Source organism: Rattus norvegicus, chromosome 9 (assembly GCF_036323735.1).
Source record: "Rattus norvegicus strain BN/NHsdMcwi chromosome 9, GRCr8, whole genome shotgun sequence".
NCBI lineage: Eukaryota > Metazoa > Chordata > Mammalia > Rodentia > Muridae > Rattus > Rattus norvegicus.
In genome coordinates, this window is record NC_086027.1 from 59,553,341 (window position 1) to 59,568,431 (window position 15,091).

The window sequence follows — 15,091 nt, forward strand, 5'->3', positions numbered from 1 at the left end:
ATTTCTGGGTGTTCAATTCTATTCCATTAATCTACTTGCTTGTTTCTGTACCAATACCATACAGTTTTTTATCATTATTGCTCTGTAATGCAGCAGATGGTCAGGGATAGTGATGCCCCAGAAGTTCTTTTATTGTTGAGAATAGTTTTTAATATACTGGGTTTTTTGTTATTCCAGACGAATTTGCAAATGGCTCTTTCTAACTCTATGAAGAATTGAGTTGTACTTTTGGTGGGAATCATATTGAACCTGTAGATTGTGTTCAGCAAGATGACCATTTTTACCATATTAATCCTGCCAATCCATGAGCATGGAAGATGTTTCCATCTTCTGAGATCTTCAATTTCTTCCTTCAGAGACTTGAAGTTCTTGTCATAATCTTTCAATTGCTTGGTAAGAGTCACACCAAGTTATTTTATATTATTTGTAACTATTGTGAAGTGTGTCATTTCCCTAATTACTTTCTTATTCTGTTTCTACTTGGAATAGAGTAGTAATATTGATTTATTTGAGTTAATTTTGTATCCAGCCAATTTGCTGAAGTTGTTTATCAGGTTTAGGAATTCTCTTATGGAAGTTTTGTGATCACGGAAATATATTATCATATCATCTGCAAATAGTGATATTTTGATTTCTTCCTTTCCAATTTGTATCCCTTTTACCTCTTATTGTTGTCCACTTGCTCTGGTTAGGACTTTGAGTACTATACTGAATAGGTAGGGAAGGAGTGGGCAGCCTTTGTCTAGTCCCTGATTTTAGTGGGATTATTTCAAGTTTCCCTGCATTTAGTTTGATGTTGGCCACTGGTTTGCTGTATATTGATTTCACGATGTTTAGGTATGGGTCTTGATTCTTTTTTTTTTGTTGTTGTTTGTTTGTTTGTTTTCAGAGCTAGGGACCGAACCCAGGGCCTTGCGCTTCCTAGGCAAGCGCTCTACCCCTGAGCTAAATCCCCAACCCCAGGTATGGGTCTTGAAATCCTGATTATTCCAAGACATTTAACATGAAGTGATGTTGAATTTTGTCAAATGCTTTCTCAGCATTTAATGAGAAGATCATGTGATTTTTTCTTTGAGTTTGTTTATATAGTGGATTCCCTTGATGGATTTCCATATATGGGACCATCCATGTATCCCTGGAATGAAACCTTCCTAATCATGGTAGGTACTCATTTTGATATGTTCTTGGATTCTGTTTTTGAGAATTTTACTGAGTATTTTCCCTTAGATATTCATGAGGGAAATTAATCTGAAGTCCTTTTTCTTTTTTTATATGTTCTTTGTATGGGTTAGGTATAAGCATAATTGTGGCTTCAAAGAATGAATTGTGTAATGTTCTTTCTTTTTCTGTTTTGTAGAATAATTTGAAGAGTATTGATATTAGGTCTTTTCTGAAAGTCTGAGAGAATTCTTTCTTAACCCATCTGGTACTGGGTTTTTTTTTTTTTTGTTGTTGTTGTTGTTGTTTGTTTTTGTTTTTGTTTTTGTTTACAAGACTTTTAATGACTTTCTATTTCTTTAGTGCTTTTGGACTGCTTAAAATTTTTTTCTGATCTTGATTTAACTTTGTTACCTGGCATCTGTCTAGAAAATTTTCCATTTTATCCAGATTTTTCAGTTTTGTTGAATATAGGATTTTGTAGTAGGATCTCATTTTTTTTAATTTTCTCAATTTCTGTTGTAGTTTCTCCCTTTTTATTGCTGATTTTGTTAATTTGGATGCTGTCTCTGTGCCATTTGGTTAGTCTGATTAAAGGTTTAACTATCCTGTTGAGTTTTCTTAAAGAACCAGTTCTTTGTATTGTTGTTTTTGTTTCTGCTTGATTGATTTCAGCTGTGAATTTGATCAATCCCTGTTGCCTACTCCTCTTCTGTGTATTTGTTTCCTTTTGTTCTAGAGCTTTCAGGTATGCTCTCAAGCTGTTAATGTTTGCTCTTTCTAGTTTTTATTTTTGTTTATTTGCTTGTTTGTCTTCTTTCTTTCTTTCTTTTATTTTTTGGAGGGACTCAGGCAATCTTGTTTCTAGTTCTTTATCTACTGCAAACATTATGAAATCTGTTTCAAATGGCCATTATAAAGAACTACATCTCAGGTGTCTTGGACAGCAGGAGATTATACAGGAGAGTGGTCTGATTTAAAATAAAAAAAAAGTTTTAAGGATTTACCATTCAGAAATATTTGAACTAAATTCTTACTATAACCCAAATAGAACCCAATTGGATATGGTCACATTAATACCAGGAAACTCCATTTGTACAGTTCTAGAGGAAGCTACATCCCAGAAGATATGGACAGATGATGATGTTGATTATGAGATAAGGAAGCATGTCTTAGCATATTGAAGATTATTTGAAAGTTAAGATAAATCAGCTGGAGATGACAAGCAGAGAGTCAAGGAGAAAAATGAATCCATGTAAAATTAATACCACTGTCTATATACTCTTTTGAGAATTTTACATTCATTCACAAAAGATTTTGATTGTTTTGAAAACATATGATTTGAAAATTTCCATTCATTGAATCAAATTAGCACACTGAGAATTGACTTAGAGAAGTGAGAGTAAATTTGCAGGTACAATTGAAGGGTTAAAATTTCTAAAAGTTAGTAATGAACAAAGTCTGGCTATGCCTAAAAGAATTTGAGATAGGGCTCCAAGGACACTGGCCATCTGGAGCTACCCCTGGAGCTACCTCCCTTCTCTTCCCCTCCCCTTCCTTCACTCCCTGAGGATGGGTCATCCCCCTGCTGCAGTGAGATGAGTTGCCCTGCCCACATTGCTGAGATGCTAGATTACACGTATGCTTTGTTGATGTAACTCCGTGCCAAAAGTAACTGTGCACCCTTTGTATTAGCCAATTATGTGTATCCACACATAATATAGGTTTTCCCTATATAAGCTCCTGCCTAGAGAGGCTCGGGGCTTGACTCAATCTCCTGTGTGGGATATGTGTCAGCCCGAGATCTCTAAATAAAACTGCCTCTTGGGGCTGGGGATTTAGCTCAGTGGTAGAGCGCTTACCTAGGAATCGCAAGGCCCTGGGTTCGGTCCCCAGCTCCGAAAAAAGAACCAAAAAAAAAAAAAAAGTAAACTATCTTTGGGGTTGGGGATTTAGCTCAGTGGTAGAGCGCTTGCCTAGGAAGCGCAAGGCCCTGGGTTCGATCCCCAGCTCCGAAAAAAAGAACCAAAAAAAAAAAAAAAATAAAACTGCCTCTTGCTGATTACATCAAGACCGGCTACTCGTGTTTCCTGGGGGTACCCCAACCCGTGACTGGAGCGAGAGTCTCCCCAAGTTTGGGGGTCTTTCACAATCAAAAAATTTCTTGAGACAAGTTGTGTGACACAGCTAAACAATTATTTTTTTTATCAGAGTATTTAAGGTGTTATTAAAGTGACTTACCAACACCTAAGGTACATCTCACAAAGCAAAGATAAAATCTAGATAATATATTACCAACACACAACAGAAAGGTCAGACTTTTAATCTTCTAAGGCAGAAGGCTTATAACTTACAACTCCATTGGTATGACTAAAAGAAATCATTAAAGCAAAATAGTTGTGATGTAATTACTTAAAATATAGGGATTCCTATTATGAATGGAAACTGAAATGTGAATAAGTCAAAAGAAATTATTATTTTTTGCCGGTTTTTTGAAAGAGGTGAATGGGCCAAGGTTTTAAGAAAAGGCAATGGATCAAAACAAATGTCAACTACATTTCCACTAATATGAATATTTATAGAAATACAATGTTTTATCCATTGACAAGAGACATGAAGAATAGTAAATTATTTTTGTAAAATGACCTCAGTATTTATCCTAAGTACATAAAGCGATTTCTAAAACTAATGGGAAAAAGAGTCTCATTCTCTATTAATCAAAACTCTGTGTTAATAGTGAGAAAAGTGTTAGAAGCAGACACTATTGTGCTAAGAGAAAAAATGTTGAGTATATAAAATCATGTTTATGAAAGCAACTTGGAAAGATTGAATACAATGTCATTATAGTGATCATCATTCTGACTTTTACTGTTTTTGAGAATTTTGTACATTGTGTTTAGTATTTGCCCAAACTGCTCCCAGATTTACACCTTTTTCATCAATTATCCAGCACTTGTTAACTTCTGTATAGATCTCAGTTTAACAAGATCTGGTGTTCAGGACTTAATGAGATCTTGAAAAGAGAAATAGTAGTAAATTCTTTTCACTTACTATCATAGATAATGGTACTAATTTTGGGAAGTTATAGTAAAATTAACTAAAAAAGCCTATGCATGGGTATCCTACATAAAATGTGTATAATAAACATTGCATTTTATCATATTTTCATTTATTTTATTGTCCTATTTATTTTATGGTTACCTTTTAGCAAATGGGAACTTGACAGACATCCCGTTCGTCTCCAGTTATCTATTCCCAGCTCAAATTCAAGAATGTGACAGAAAATTTGTAATAAAATAAAACAAAATAGAATCAAAGACTTCTGTTCACTCAGTCTTTTGGAAAGGAGAAATGATGGAGGAGAGCAGGTAACATATGCCTCCATAACCTTATCCCTATGAGAGGATGCATAGTTCTACCTGAGTCAGCAAGAAAACACCTCAAAGTGTCAAAGAAGCAGTCACAAGAAGAAAGGAATAAAAGATACACCAGATGCCCATGATCATTACTAAAAGTATCCTTGAACTCTCAAATATTTACTGTTTCTTATGCAAATAAGGACCTAGGTATCCAATAGGTATTCAATGGACCTACCAGCAGGAATGATATGGGTCTACCATATCATAGATATATCTATATCTATATCTATATACATATCTATATCTATATCTATCTATCTTTCTATCTGTATCTATATCTATATCAAATCTATCTCTATATCAAATCAATCTCTATCTCTATAGCTATCTAATCTATATCTATCTATATCTATATCTATCTATTGAATCTATATCTCTATCTATCTATCTATCTATCCATCCATCTATCAATTCAGTCAGTGTCTACTTACTGAAGTCAATGAATTAAATAGAGAATCAATCTTCACATGAGTAGAATTCAGCAGATGTGATCCATTGGTTTAAGTAGTCTGAGTATTAAAAAAATATTATTTACCTTTTTTCTGGAACAATATAAATTTTATTTTTTTAGAAATAACACTTAAATTTTTCCTTGTGAATTTCAAACATGTAGACATATATGAACAATTGTCAATCTTAACAGGTCTTCATTTTATAATTATTTCTCCTATGCAATGATTTTTCAACCAATACAAATAAAACAAAACTCAAGAAATATATGTTTTCATGTTTTTATTACTGTAAAACAACATCATGACCAAAAGCAATTACAGGAATGTAGTATTAATTCATTTTACATTTCCACAGAATGACCCACTACTGAGGGTAGTCAAGGTAGGAACCTGGATAAAAGCCAATCCAGAAGCTGTGAAGAATCTGCTTACTTGCTGGCTTCCATGGGTCGCTCATTATGCTTTGTTGTTGTAGTTTTATTTGATGGCTTTTACTTTTTATAATCGTGTAATTTTTAAAAATTTCTTTTATCTTTGAGATTGTATTATTATTTGACATCCCACTTCCCATTATTCTCTCCAGATTGTTCATACCTCCTTCCTCAGCCTTATGGAAAATAATACCCAAGGTCACCAGCTGGGGATGGGACGACCCACAATAGTGGGACCTCACACAGCATTCATTAGTTAAGAAAAATTCTCCACAGGATTACCACAGCTCAATATTTTGGAGCTATTTTTCAACAGTGGTTTCTATTTCCAGATATGTCTATGCTCACATCAAGTTAGTAAATAAACCCCACACTAATGACGTCTTGCCAACTTGTCTGAAAGTCACATGACTATTCAACTGGTCAATTATAGCCTTTCTTTTCTTGTCCTTCCTCATATACTATAGTAATGATAACATCAGAAATCCATCATTTTGAACTATTTAAATTTCCATGGTCTTTGAAAATAAAATACTTTTCAAACTCGGTCTCTTTAAAATATCTAAAATATCTAAAAACACTTCTAAAGTTTAATCATGGGCAACTGTAGAAATTAGGAAATATGTTAAGTAATTTCTCATTTTATGAAAGAAGCCCCAGGACAGAGTCACAATTAAGTAAAAGCAAAATCAAAATTTCACAGGGCAAAGAGGTATTTTAAGTCTGTGACTCAGTAATGATCTTCTGGTTCATCCGAAGGGCCTGAATTACTGTCTCTGCGCGCGCGCACACACACACACACACACACACATATATATATCTTATTTTATAGGTTCAGTCCAGCTCATCTCCTCAGTTGTTTCTGTTCTTGGCAGCTGTCTCATGGAACTGATTATATTTGTGATAAAATATTATCCTACATACTCCACATATACTTACATTACAAATACGAACATCTTTCAAATGATTTATTGCTACATCTTAATTTTGACTGAGCTATTGTATTTATCTTAATTTTGAACTATAAATGTTCAGTGCATTTACAACCCCAAAATAATGAATATTAGCTACATTATGAGGCCTACATGCATTATTTTATTTTTCAGTTTATAAAGTTTGCTTTTAGTTTAAATAGAATAATATATTATTTCTATTTATAGTATATTTTTCTTTAAACTAATGTATTTTAAAAATCATAATTCTAAGGTTATAATTTAGGAAGTTATATAATTTTATAAGTAACTCATTTTACTTATATATAATGCTTCCTTATTCACTGATACACATACTTGGGCTTTCTGTGTGGCCTGTGAGTTATTGATTAATTGTACGTTAAATCAGTCAAACAGTAGAACAACATGAAAATAATCTTTCGGACAGTGGCCATTTAACCAAATCTGTATTTTGTTATGAGTTGCATAGAATATACATTTAAAAGAACACAAATCACTTGCAATTATTTATTCGTAGAGCGGAACTTTCATTACATTCTGAATTTTGAACACCCCATAACCCTTAATGAAACCTCCCCTCATAGACAATTTGAAACAATCATTTATAAGTTTTTGTCTTTGTGGGTATACCTGCTCTGCAAACGTCTATAAAAGGAATCTTTAAAAAATTGTTGTTACTTTATATAATTTTTCAATGTTATCCTAAAATGTAGCATATTCTAGAACTTGATTTCTTGTTGAAAATAATATTCAATGTTGGGGTATGAAGCATTTTATTTCTTCACTTGGATATAGATAGGAAGGTAATTTCCATTTTGTATTTGTGATGTAGTTCTGTTTGGAACAAGCCTTTAAGTGAACTTATACTTTTATTCTTTCTCAGTGCAAAGCAAAATGTGAAATTAAGCCATATTGTAGATCTATAGCAGACAAGATAAAAGTCTACAGATTTCTTTATAAGGTAGTTGCACATTTTCCCTTTGACACATAATATAGAAGATTTCTAAGAACTTCATATATTTGAAAACATAGTCATACTCATTTATATCTTCCTTCTGTAGGCATTTTAGTTGATTTCAGTGACATTCAAATATGCATTTAAATTACAATTTGTTTATGACCATTCAGGTTGAACATTCTTCTTTTTATTTACCATTTTTATGTTACTCTTTTGGAGAGAATCTATTTCTGTAAATTTTTATTATGTCAGATTTGTTGTCTTTATGTTGAATCTCAAAAATTCTCTATTCAAGACAAAAATTAGGCAAATAGTTAATGGGCAAATAGCTTATAAATATTTTTTCATATCATGTGACTCTTTTCTGCTTTGTTTTAGCCATAGTTTTTACACAGTGTTTCATTGCAACAAACTATGAAAATCTTGTTTTATCTCCTATCTACTTAGATTCAAATTATGAGTTAAAATATTTAGCTTCATTTCAGTTTCTTATAAGAATTGTTTAATCATTTTTCTCTTACTGGGTTGCCTTATTCAGCCTTGATATGAGGCTTTGTGCCTAGTTCTATCACATGTTGTTATGTGGTGTTCAGGTTTATATCCCTGGGTTGCTCACTATTTTCTGAATGGAAAAAAAGAGGAACAGTGGATTTGGGGAAGAGAATAAGGGGAGGGGAGAACTGGGAGGAATGGAGGAAGAAGAGGCAACAGTCAGGATGTATTGTTTGAAGCAAAAATAAATAAGAGAAAGAAATTGGAAAAAAAGAAAAAATATTTTTTGAAAGTGCAAAAATTTTTAGTTTGCTGAACTGAAATATTTTTGTCATGTCCACATTCATTGTCATGTCTCACTAATAGTGTTAGATTTTACATTGAGAAATGTAATATATTTGTAATTAATTTCATGTGTGCTATAAATGAAACATATTGTGCTTATACACTTGCACATCTAGATTCTCATAGTCCATGGACTGAGAAGACTACTTTTCTGTAATATTTTGCCAGAGATCCACATAAGATTAAGAAATTCTTTGTTAAGTTATTTACATTGAGAGTATAAAATACTTATCTATTGACTAGTAGCAAAATCTTTATGCCAGTACCATATCAGTTTTTTAGATAAGGTTTTGTATGTTTTATTTAGTTGTAATTAAGGAAAACATCTATTACTCTAGGATTGAGGCCATGTTATATATCTGTCTCGCTTCATCATTAGCTGTTTTTATTGACATGATCCTTGTTCAGGCCTTGTTTAGGCAGACATATTGGTGCAACTTTACTAATGTGGTTTTTCAGACCTTCAGGAGAGTTAATTGCACAAAAATTACTGTCTGTCTGGCTCTTTAAGTCCTTCAACGTCTTCTTCCACAAATCCATAGTCATAGATGGGACTGAGAAAAATAATATTTCTTAGAGAAGACATCATTAATATGCTATCTAATAAAAATGGATAGCCATGAAAATGTATAAACAGAAGTAATACTGGATGTATCAAGCAGGTTTTATCTATCTATTTGGAAATACACACACACACACACACACACACACACACACACACACACAGACTTCTAGAGTTACAGTTACCAAAAATCTCTCTGATGAGGGCTGAACAAGGCTCTGATTTATGAATATAGCAGTAAATCATTAGGAATTATTTTCTTGTCATTTTCAATTAGCAGACCAATGGATTTTGGCTTTCTTCTAGGTTCATTGTCTATCTAGTCTCAAGTCCTTGTCCTCATTAAGTGTAATGTTTTATAAATATATTTCTATTCAATTTCTCCTATTTTACAGGATTCATCCACACATACCTTCCTTTTATTTTCCAAAACAATGTTTTTCTACATTTATGTCATTCACACATACAGACATATGCACAGAAATACATACATACATATGATTTGCATCTATGTAGATCAGCGATAATACATTGGCTTTTCTGTGGTTTGCTGTGTTCACTTAAAATGGTTATGTACAGTTGCATTTATTTTCCTAAAAACAGCATGATTTAAATATTGTATGTGTGTGTGTTCATTTTATAATCCCATTTATCAATTGAGTTATTTGACTATTTAGTGTTTTTAATTCTTCATGTATTTAACTATTAATTTTGATTATCTCTTTTAGAGGGATAAAACTAACCCCAACTGGTAGTTAGCCTATGAACTAATCTCTCCATAATACTAATATTTTAATCAGTCACTAAATCTGTTGATAAAAAAATTTCCTCAGGAGCTTTCATTAACAGTGCCCACTGTTTCACAAGAATCTCATGCTGTGCATGTAGGTCCCAAATATGATTGAATAAACATTATAAGGACCCGTGTAGTTTGGAAGACTCATTCTTTTTTACTTTGTTCTATTTTTTCTCCATCTTTATTAAATTGAATATTTCTTATTTGCATTTCAAATGTTATTCCCTTTCCCTGTTTCCAGGCCAACATCATCCTACCCTCTCCACCTCCCCTTCTATGTGGATGTTCCCATCCCAATCCTCCACCCATTATCGCCCTCCCACCAAGAATCCCATTCACTGGGTTTCCAGCCTTGACAGGGCCAAGGGCTTCCATTTCCACTAGAGCCCCTGTTAGGCTATTCATTGCTACCTATGAGTTTGGAGCCCAAGGTCAATCCATGTTATAGTCTTTGGGTAATGGCTTAGTCACTGGAAGCTCTGGTTTGTTGGCATTGTTGTTCGTATGGGTCTCAAGCCCCTTCAGCTCTTTCAGTACTTTCTCTGATCCTTTCAATGGGGGTCCTGTTCTCAGTTCAGTAGTTTGCTGCTGGCATTCACCTATGTATTTGCCATATTCTGGCTGTGTCTCTCAGGAGAGATAAACATCCAATTCCTGTCAGCCTGCACCTCTTTGCTTCATCCATCTTATCTAGAAACCATAATTAAAAATATGGCCATACACATATAGATATATATGCTGGCACTACTGATCGAAATTTCTTCCTTTTCTTATTTGCTTTATGTATATATATGTCTAATACAGTAATACAGACATGTAATTTTTGGTCTAGGGCACCTATTCTTTTCCAGTGATCTATAATATTTTGTGCCAGTAACATGCTCTTTTGCTACTATGAAAAAACTAATATAAATTTAAATAATTAACATAATGAGAAAGAAATCAGAAAATACTATTAAGTATACAGAAAAAGAATACTTTGTACTTACTTAACAAAGTAACAGAAATAATTTTACAATGAGAAATATAAAACGCCAAAGACAGAAATTTTAGAAAACTCTAATGTCTGCACCAAGACCTGAAAGCCTGTCACCTAGAGTACTGACACACCTGAGAGCAGAGGTAAGACCAACTTTTTGCTCCAAGCAACCCATCTGGAGGCCTCAGGATGCACAAACCAGGAGCAGTCTGAGACAGACGTTCTGGTTTCTGCCTGCTTCCAGAACTAAATAGATCCCAAAGCTCTCTGTAACAAAATCCATCTGTAAGAAAACAGGTCTAAAGGAATGTTGACGCACAGTATTACAGGAGGGTTAAACCACTGTCAGAGACCCTAAGACAAGGTAATACCGGAGACAACCTGATAGTGAGGGGCAAGCACAGGAAACTAAGCAACAGAAACAAAGACTACTAGGCATCATCAGAACCCAGTTCTCCTACTAAAGCAAATACTGGATATCCAAACACACTCTAAAAGCAAAATTTAGATTTAAAACCAAAACTCGTGATGATAATATAGAACTTTAAGAAGGACATAAATAACTCCCTTAAAGAAATACAGGACAGCACCGGTAAACAAGTAGAAACAGTTAAAGAGGAAACACAAAAGTCCCTTAAAGAATTACAGGAAAACACAACCAAACAGGTGAAGGAATTGGACAAATGCATCCAGGATCTAAAAATAGATATAGAAACAATAAAGAAATAAAAAAGGAGAAAACTCTGGAGATAGAAAACCTAGGAAGAGATCAGGAGTCATAGACGCAAGCATCACCAACTCAATACAACAGATGGAAGAGAGAATCTCAGGGGCAGAAGATTCCGCACAGGCTGCGGCTGCGGAGAGCTCATAAGCAACACCGCACGAGCAAACTTGAGCCTCGGGACCACAGGTAAGACCAACTTTTCTGCTGCAAGCGACCTGCCTGGTGAACTCAAGACACAGGCCCACAGGAACAGCTGAAGACCTATAGATAGGAAAAACTACACGCCCGAAAGCAGAACACTGTGTCCCTATAACTGGCTGAAAGGAAACAGGAAAACAGGTCTACAGCACTCCTGACACACAGGCTTATAGGACAGTCTAGCCACTGTTAGAAATAGCAGAACAAAGTAACACTAGAGATAATCTGATGGCAAGAGGCAAGTGCAGGAACCCAAGCAACAGAAACCAAGACTACATGGCATCATCAGAGCCCAATTATCCCACCCAAGCAAACACGGAATATCCAAATACACCAGAAAAGCAAGATCTAGTTTCAAAATCATATTTGATCATGATGCTGGAGGACTTCAAGGAAGACGTGAAGAACTCCCTTACAGAACAAGTAGAAGCCTACAGAGAAGAATAGCAAAAATGCCTAAAAGAATTCCAGGAAAATATAAATAAACAAGTAGAAGCCCATAGAGAAGAGTCACAAAAATCCCTGAAAGAATTCCAGGAAAACACAATCAAACAGTTGAAGGAATTAAAAATGGAAATAGAAGCAATCAAGAAGGAACACATGGAAACAACCCTAGATATAGAAAACCAAAAGAAGAGACAAGGAGCTGTAGATGCAAGCTTCACCAACAGAATACAAGGGATGGAAGAGAGAATCTCAGGAGCAGAAGATTCCATAGAAATCATTGACTCAACTGTCAAAGATAATGTAAAGCTGAAAAAGCTACTGGTCCAAAACTTACAGGAAATCCAGAACTCAATGAGAAGATCAAACCTAAGGATAATAGGTATAGAGAGAGTGAAGACTCCCAGCTCAAAAAACCAGTAAATATCTTCAACAAAATCATAGAAGAAAACTTCCCTAACCTAAAGAAAGAGATACCCATAGGCATACAAGAAGCCTACAGAACTCCAAATAGATTGGACCAGAAAAGAAACACCTCCTGTCACATAATAGTCAAAACACCAAACGCACAAAATAAAGAATATTAAAAGCAGTAAGGGAAAAAGGTCAAGTAACATATAAAGGCAGACCTATCAGAATCACACCAGACTTTTCGGCAGAAACTATGAAGGCCAGAAGATCCTGGCCAGATGTCATACAGACCCTAAGAGAACACAAATGCCAGCCAAGTTTACTGTATCCTACAAAACTCTCAATTAACATAGATGGAGAAACCAAGATATTCCATGACAAAACCAAATTTACACAATATCTTTCTACAAATCCAGCACTACAAAGGATAATAAATGGTAAAGACCAACATAAGGAGGCAAGCTATACCCTAGAAGAAGCAAGAAACTAATCGTCTTGGCAACAAAACAAAGAGAAGAAAAGCACACAAACATGACCTCACATCCAAATATAAATATAACAGGAAGCAATAATCACTATTCCTTAATATCTCTCAACATCAATGGCCTCAACTCCCCAATAAAAAGACATAGATTAACAAAGTGGATATGCAACGAGTACCCTGCATTCTGCTGCCTACAGGAAACAGACCTCAGAGACAAAGACAGACACTACCTCAGAGTGAAAGGCTGGAAAACAACTTTCCAAGCAAATGGTCAGAAGAAGCAACCTGGAGTAGCCATTCTAATATCAAATAAAATCAATTTTCAACTAAAAGTCATCAAAATAGATAAGGAAGGACACTTCATATTCATCAAAGGAAAAATCCACCAAGATGAACTCTCAATCCTAAATATCTGTGCCCCAAATACAAAGGCACCTACATACGTAAAAGAAATCTTACTAAAGCTAAACAAACATTACACCTCACGCAATAATAGTAGGAGATTTCAACACCCCACTCTCATCAATGGACAGATCATGGAAACAGAAATTAAACAGAGACGTAGACAGACTAAGAGAAGTCATGATATAAATGGACTTAACAGATATTTATAGAACATTCTATCCTAAAGCAAAAGGATATACCTTCTTCTCAGCTCCTCATGGTACTTTCTCCAAAATTGACCATATAATTGGTCAAAAAACGGGCCTCAACAGGGACAGAAATATAGAAATAATCCCATGCGTGCTATCAGACCACCACAGCCTAAAGCTGGTCTTCAATAATAAGGGAAGAATGCCCATATATACGTGGAAATTGAACAATGCTCTACTCAATGATAACCTCATCAAGGAAGAAATAAAGCAAGAATTTAAAGACTTTTTAGAATTTAATGAAAATGAAGGTACAACATATCCAAACTTATGGGACACAATGAAAGCTGTGCTAAGAGGAAAACTCATAGCGCTGAGTGCCTGCAGAAAGAAACAGGAAAGAGCATATGTCAGCAGCTTAACAGCACACCTAAAAGCTCTAGAACAATCAGAAGCAAATACACCCAGTAGGAGTAGAAGGCAGGAAATAATCAAACTCAGAGCTGAAATCAACCAAGTAGTAACAAAAAGGACCATAGAAAGAATCAACAGAATTAAAAGTTGGTTCTTTGAGAAAATCAACAAGATAGATAAACCCTCAGCCAGACTAACAAGAGGACACAGAGAGTGTGTCCAAATTAACAAAATCAGAAATGAAAAGGGAGACATAACTACAGATTCAGAGGAAATTCAAAAAATCATCAGATCTTAATATAAAAGCCTATATTCAACAAAACTTGAAAATCTGCAGGAAATGGACAATTTCCTAGACAGATACCAGGTACCAAAGTTAAATCAGGAACAGATAAACCAGTTAAACAACCCCATAACTCCTAAGGAAATAGAAGCAGTCATTAAAGGTCTCCCAACCAAAAAGAGCTCAGGTCCAGACGGGTTTAGTGCAGAATTCTATCAGACCTTCATAGAAGACCTGATACCAATATTATTCAAACTATTCCACCAAAGTGAAACAGATGGAGCACTACAGAATTCCTTCTATGAAGCCACAATTACTCTTATACCTAAACCACACAAAGACCCAACAAAGAAAGAGAACTTCAGACCAATTTCCCTTATGAATATCGTCGCAAAAATACTCAATAAAATTCTGGCAAACCGAATCCAAGAGCACATCAAAACAATCATCCACCATGATCAAGTAGGCTTCATCCCAGGCATGCATGGATGGTTTAATATACGGAAAACCATCAACATGATCCATTATATAAACAAACTGAAAGAACAAAACCACATGATCATTTCATTAGATGCTGAGAAAGCATTTGACAAAATTCAACACACCTTCATGATAAAAGTCCTGGAAAGAATAGGAATTCAAGGCCCGTATCTAAACATAGTAAAAGCCATATACAGCAAACCAGTTGCTAACATTAAACTAAATGGAGAGAAACTTGAAGCAATCCCACTAAAATCAGGGACTAGACAAAGCTGCCCACTTTCTCCCTAGTCATTCTATATAGTTCTTGAATTTCTAGCCAGAGCAATCAGACAACAAAAGGAAGTCAAGGGGATACAGATCAGAAAAGAAGAAGTCAAAATATCACTATTTGCAAATGATATGATAGTATATTTAAGTGATCCCAAAAGTTCCACCAGAGAACTACTAAAGCTGATAAACAATTTCAGCAAAGTGGCTGGGTATAAAATTAACTCAAATAAATCAGTAGC